The following is a 6,067-nucleotide window of genomic DNA, read 5'->3' as shown; positions in this document are numbered from 1 at the left end:
GCCCAGAGTTCTTCCATTAAGACAGTTAAATCTTTGGACCAGTGGGGTGTGGTAATGCATACTTTTCTTTCCAACACTTGAGAGGTGGAGGCAGGGTGACCAAGAGTTTAATATCATTTGGCTATGGGACACAGTGCTTCAAAATCCAAACAAAACTCACAGACCAAACCAGTTTACAAGCCTATGATTTCAAATAGACTCTAAATGTTTTTTGTATTTGATGCTGCAGGTTTTGGGGTTATGTTAGAGATCAGATGAAATAATGAAATAAGATAGATTTTTTTCCCACGTATCTCTGTCCTAGCTGTCTTTACTCTAAGTGGAGATTTATTTGGAAGGGACTCTTTAGTGACCGCATCTCTTGATCAACTGATTTGTAATTGGGCAACCCTATAAAGGCTTGTGGTTTCATTAATTTTCAGCAATTCTGAGTCACTGAAACTTAAGTAAGAGTTGGATTTTATGCAGTGTTTTCTGCTCACGTTTGTAATTTCATGGCTTTTGTGATTGATAGTGTGCCAAGTTGCTTCAGGGCTCACAGAATTCATTTACTCAACGAACATAACAGGGCAGAAAAGTAAAAACACCTGTTTCTTGTCTCAGGGCAGTTCAGTGTCCATTTGGACGGGAAAACAGTAACAGTAAAAACAATAAAAAGAAAATTTTAGGGACGATGACAACAAAAGGCAGTAAATACATAAGTAAAGTTCCCAATACGTAGGTAGATTTGTATTTGGTGGGATGTTGAATCAGCACAAATGCTCTGGTCCATAATCCGCAGGAAAATGAATACATGAGATGTCTGGGTTTCCCTGAATGTTGTGAGCTTGGTTAAGAATGAGTGAATTGTTGACAGACAGAGCTAGCTACCTTGTGCATACTGAGCACTTAACATGTATGCTTTGAGTTTGCAAAGATGGGGTGTGGGGACAGTGATGCACTGTGGGAAGCTCCCTATTTGTTGAAATAATATCATCACTAACTTGTAAGTAAATTAAAAAGTCTGCTTTCAAGATAAAACAAGATACATGTGTTTAAATACTTTTTAAAAAATAGGATGTCATGTAGTCCAGGCTGATCTCCAGCTTGTGTAGCTGAGGATGACCGACCTTGAAGTGCTGATCTTCTGTCTCCACCTCCTGAATGCTTATATTAGGGGCATGGGTCACCAACCTGACTCAAGCAGCACTGTGGCTTTCACCCAGGGCTTTGAGTGTACTAGATAAGCACTGTACCAACTAAATTATGGCCTCAGTTCCTAAAAATATTTTAAAAAATTATTTTAGTTTGAATTTAGATTTTAACACATTTTTTATTCTTCAAACATTTGTTGATTCTTTGTGGATGTCACATCATGTATCCTGATCCCCACCCATCTCCATAGCCCCACCAAATCCCTCCTCCTCCCTTACATCCTCCCTCCCAAAACAAAACAAAATCTAAAAGAAAAACCCAAAAACCACACAAAGCAAACAACAGCAACAAAACCAAAACAGAACAAAACAAAAACCAACCAACCAATCAATTAACCACCCACCCAAACAAACAAACAAACAAAAACAGGAGCGGAATCTCTTTGCGGAAGCTGTAGTCCAGTGTGTCACACAGTAAACCCTTTAGTCCTTTCATCTTTACTTTCAATGCATGTTTTAAACTCTGTCCACAATGGAGTAACTAAACATGTGGATGCTATTTGCATGTTTCTTCATAAGAGTCTGTATTGAGAAATGCCTTCTAAAATCATTAGTGGTCTTTCACCTTTTAATAAAGTAGTTGAAACTTTTATTTACCTAATTTGCTTTAGGTAAATTTGAATTTACCTAATTCATTTAAAATACAGAGACAGTTTGGTCTACATGGTAAGTTCCAGGTCAGTCAAGGCTACATGGAGAAACCCTGTGCCTGTCTCAAAAATAAACAAATGAGCAAATAAATAAAATATAGAGACAGATGCTGTTAATAAACTAAAATACTGATGAAGATTACTTTACTCTATTGAAATGATTTCCTGGGATAGTTAAGAACTTTTCTGATTTTACTATTGTCAAATTTTCCAGCCCATGAGGCTCTGTTCACATCTGGCTGGACTTTACTCATCAAGTTGATTCCATTTCTTTTCTTTCCTGAGTAACTTTGTTATTATCCAGTGTATAATAGGTGCACTTTTTATATAAAGATCATACTCTTGTTCCATCTAAAATACTGTGCTAGTCAGATATACCTATAAGATGCCAAGATAGAAAACAAAGTAGAGGCCGAGTGAATATGGGCACATGACCCATCCTAGATATGGTTGACGAGAAGAGTTTTATTGTAGATATGAGAAAGAGTTCAGTCATAGGCATCTGGAAGGGTCCAGATTGCCAAGGCCATAGGAGGGCAGGGAGAGAGAAAGAGACAGAGAGAGAGAGACAAACAGAGACAGAGGAAGAGAGAGAGAGAGAGAGAGAGAGAGAGAGAGAGAGAGAGAGAGAGAGAGCCAAGAGGGCAAAGAGGCCAAGATCAAGCTAGCTAGGTGCCAAGAGACCAAGAGAGAAGAACCAAGAGTACTCATGGCTAAAATGCCTGAGGTTATATAGGAAAGAGAAGCTGGGGGGAGGGAAGCTACACAGCCCCTGGGAGGAGGCTGGGTGAGAAGTCCTGGGAGGAGCTACAGGCACTAAGTGAGATTTGTCTCCAGTTTCTTTGGAACCTGACACACGTATTTCCAAGAATATATTTCTTTTGAAAAGTGTGCCAGCAAGCCCACAATACTTGTGACAGTTTATCAAATACTAGTCAATTTCTTCAGAAATTTGTTCTTAGAAGCCTAAGGTCAGTAGGAAGACAAGCTTAGGTAATTTTCTGTTTGACTGTGACAGGCAAGGAGTCTTGTGGCAGTTCACAGGTAGAATAAATCTATGAAGAATATGTCCGATGAAGCCACCAGGTATAAATAAAGGGTTGGATGGAAGACATTCTTTCTTTAGATAGAACGGATAATTTGAAAATGTAAGAAACATTTTAAAATCTGTTATGAATGTTATGACATTAGACTATATTTTATTTGATTCACTTTATTGGGCTCAGAATCCCAAGTCTATTAATAATAAAACCCAGATTTGCCCTTAGTGTTTCAAGGTTACATGATAACTAGTTTTCTTGTTAGGGTGCTATAAATTCAACTGTGTCACCTGTGTTTGCCCTTGTAGGAAATGGGATCTTATTATTTTTCAGTTTGCAGCTAGGGGTGAAGTTAAACTATCCTAGTTTGGAGAGTTTCATACTTTGGGATCACTGGCCAAATTTCTAGTAAAAGGCCGTATTATTAGTAGGTCATTTGAGTTGTGTGTGTGTGTGTGTGTTTGAACATTGTTCTTGTGTGCATGGTTGTGACAAACTCAAGTATCATTCCTTAGGAGCTGTTCACCTATATTTTTTTGCTTATGTACTTGTTTTTTTTATTAAAATTCTTTTTATTAAAAATTTCCGTCTCCTCCCTGCCTCCCTTTTCTCTCCCCCTCCCCCCACTCCCCAAGCCCCACTCCCCTCCCCCTCCCTCTCCAGTCCGAAGAGCAGTCAGGGTTCCCTGCCCTATGAGCAGTCCAAGGTCCTCCCCCCCTCCATCCAGGTCTAGGAAGGTGAGCATCCAAACAGGCTAGGTGGGAAAAAACTGGACTCTGAATATGGTGGACAATGAGGGCTGCTGAGAAGCCAAGGACAATGGCACTGGGTTTTGATCTTATTGCATGTTCACCTATTTTTTACTGGGGGCAGATTCTCTTTTTAGGCTGTATCTCATCAAATGGGCTACGCTGCCTGGCCAGGAAGCCCCAGGAACTTGCTTGTCTTTGCTTCTCCAATGCTGGGATTATAAGTATTTGCTACCACACTGGGTTTTAAACAAAATATACAAAACAAAACAAACACCCCACTATTTTTATTAATTCTTTGAAAATTTCATTTAATGTATTTTGAACATGTGCATTCTCCCTACCATATCCCCCTTTCCACTCTCCCATTCCCTCTTTCCTATCCATCTTTGAGATTTCTGTCATCTTTTTTGTTTATCCATCTAGTCCAGTGTGTGTTGTCCACCTTGTCTTGGGACTGGGTCGGGCCTTAACTTCCAGGCTGTTTTTTTTCCCCCATATGTGTTGTGGGGGATTGAATCCAGAGCCTCAGGCTTGTGCAGCAAACATTTACTGACTGGACGTTGTTTTGACCCATCAGCAGAACATACAGAACACACACATACATGCACACGCACACACACCTTGATAGCCCTCCCCAATTCCTGAAATTCATTTGCCGTCTCACAAGAAGATAGGTGGTAATGTCATATTTGGTGTTGGAGTGAAAGTAGGAAAGCATGAGACCTGTATTTTCTTTTCCTCTGCCACTCATGGTCCATATGACCTTAGCTAAGTCAATCTGATACCTTTATAACATTTACCTAGTAGGCATAATTCAATCTTATTCATCTTACTGGATTATGGAAGCACTAGAATTACATGAGTTTAAGGTAGCAATAGTACAAAATATTTACATACATATTCAAACATTAAAACTAAAGGTGAACAGTGAAGGAATGTGGACAAATTCTTATTTCCTGTTACGCTTCTGTTAAAGTAGGGGCTCCTGACATTTTCTTAAAATATGAGAGTCAGGTAGCATGCACAATTAAAATAATGCTCAGGTGAAACTAAAAATTTCCCTCCTTTGTATTAATGCTTTGTGTTGAGACTAGGGTATCTTCTGCTTACAAAGTGGGCACAAAATGGCAGTGCCATTGACAATGTCTAAATTCCAGCATGGGTTCAGCTCAGCCTAGACTCTGATTGGGTAAATAGAAGGACTGATGGCAGAGAAACAAAAGCCGAAAGTCAGCATTCCTCAGAAACCAGTGAAATGGGTTTCTGTTTGTCTGAAAGAGCCACTCCTTCCCTTTTTTGCCCTTACAATTGGCTGCTTCTAGCAATGAGGCTTCCATGCTAGCCCCCCAACCCTACTCTTCTGGTCCAAAAACATTCCCAACCACTACTTCAACTTCTAGGCTTTTCTGGTTTACAGGAGGCTACAACACCCATCTCTTTAGCATTGGGAATGCTTTCTCTGCCCTTTGCTATTCTCTTTGACAGCTATGCCAGCTTTGAATTTCCCCAAATAAACCTTTCTTTTTCACCCATGGAGTGGTCCAGTTTGGTGGTTTCACTGTGCTTTCACTTATAGCATATATTGCAAATATAATGTCCTATACATGTATATATGATATCTATTTATTCCATTCTTTTACATATAAATATAATGTCATATATGCCAGTGATAAATCATATATAACCAACCAGTGGAAAAAGCAGCAGGTCATTTTAAAGTATGATAAATGTCAAATTTCAGTAAGGAGTGTTATGCAGTAGATGGATGCCATTAGTATCAATTCAAATTTTTGAGGAACTATGATGTGGGATTTTCCTCTGTATGCTGTGATTACCGTTAAGGAATAAACAACTGCTTTGAGCCCATAGCAGAACAGGGTGGGGCAGAGCAGAGCTATGTGAGGAGGACTGGACTGAATGCTGGGAAAAAGAAAGGCGGAGTCAGAGAGAAGCCATGTAGCCCACTGGAGACAGATACTGGGAACTTTACCCGGTAAGCCACAGCCATTTGGTGATACACAGATTAATGGAAATGGGTTAAATTAATATATAAGAGTTATCCAATAAGAAGCTAGAGCTAATGGGCCAAGCAGTGATTTAATTAATACAGTTTCTGTGTGATGATTTTGGGGCTAAGCAGCCGGGAACAAACTAGCAGCCCTCTTTCAACAGACCTATTGGCCACAATTTATAGTCTCATCTAAAAATGTTTTTTTTTGTTTGAAATAAATGACAAATGTCAATTGTCATATTCTGAGGTATAGGGCCTATATGGAGCTGTTTTTTTTTTTAATAGTCTGTCATGATCGCCACTCCTGTGTCCAAACATCCTTTTTTGGCAATGCATTTAGACACCCTGGTCTTCTAGTTCTTCACTATCAGGTATTTTTTTTTTTAATTTAATTTTCCTTTATTGCTTGGAAGGCACCAAA

This window comes from Microtus pennsylvanicus, chromosome X (assembly GCF_037038515.1).
Source record: "Microtus pennsylvanicus isolate mMicPen1 chromosome X, mMicPen1.hap1, whole genome shotgun sequence".
Lineage (NCBI taxonomy): Eukaryota > Metazoa > Chordata > Mammalia > Rodentia > Cricetidae > Microtus > Microtus pennsylvanicus.
The sequence above is the reverse complement of the archived record's forward strand: the minus strand, read 5'-3'. Positions refer to the sequence as shown.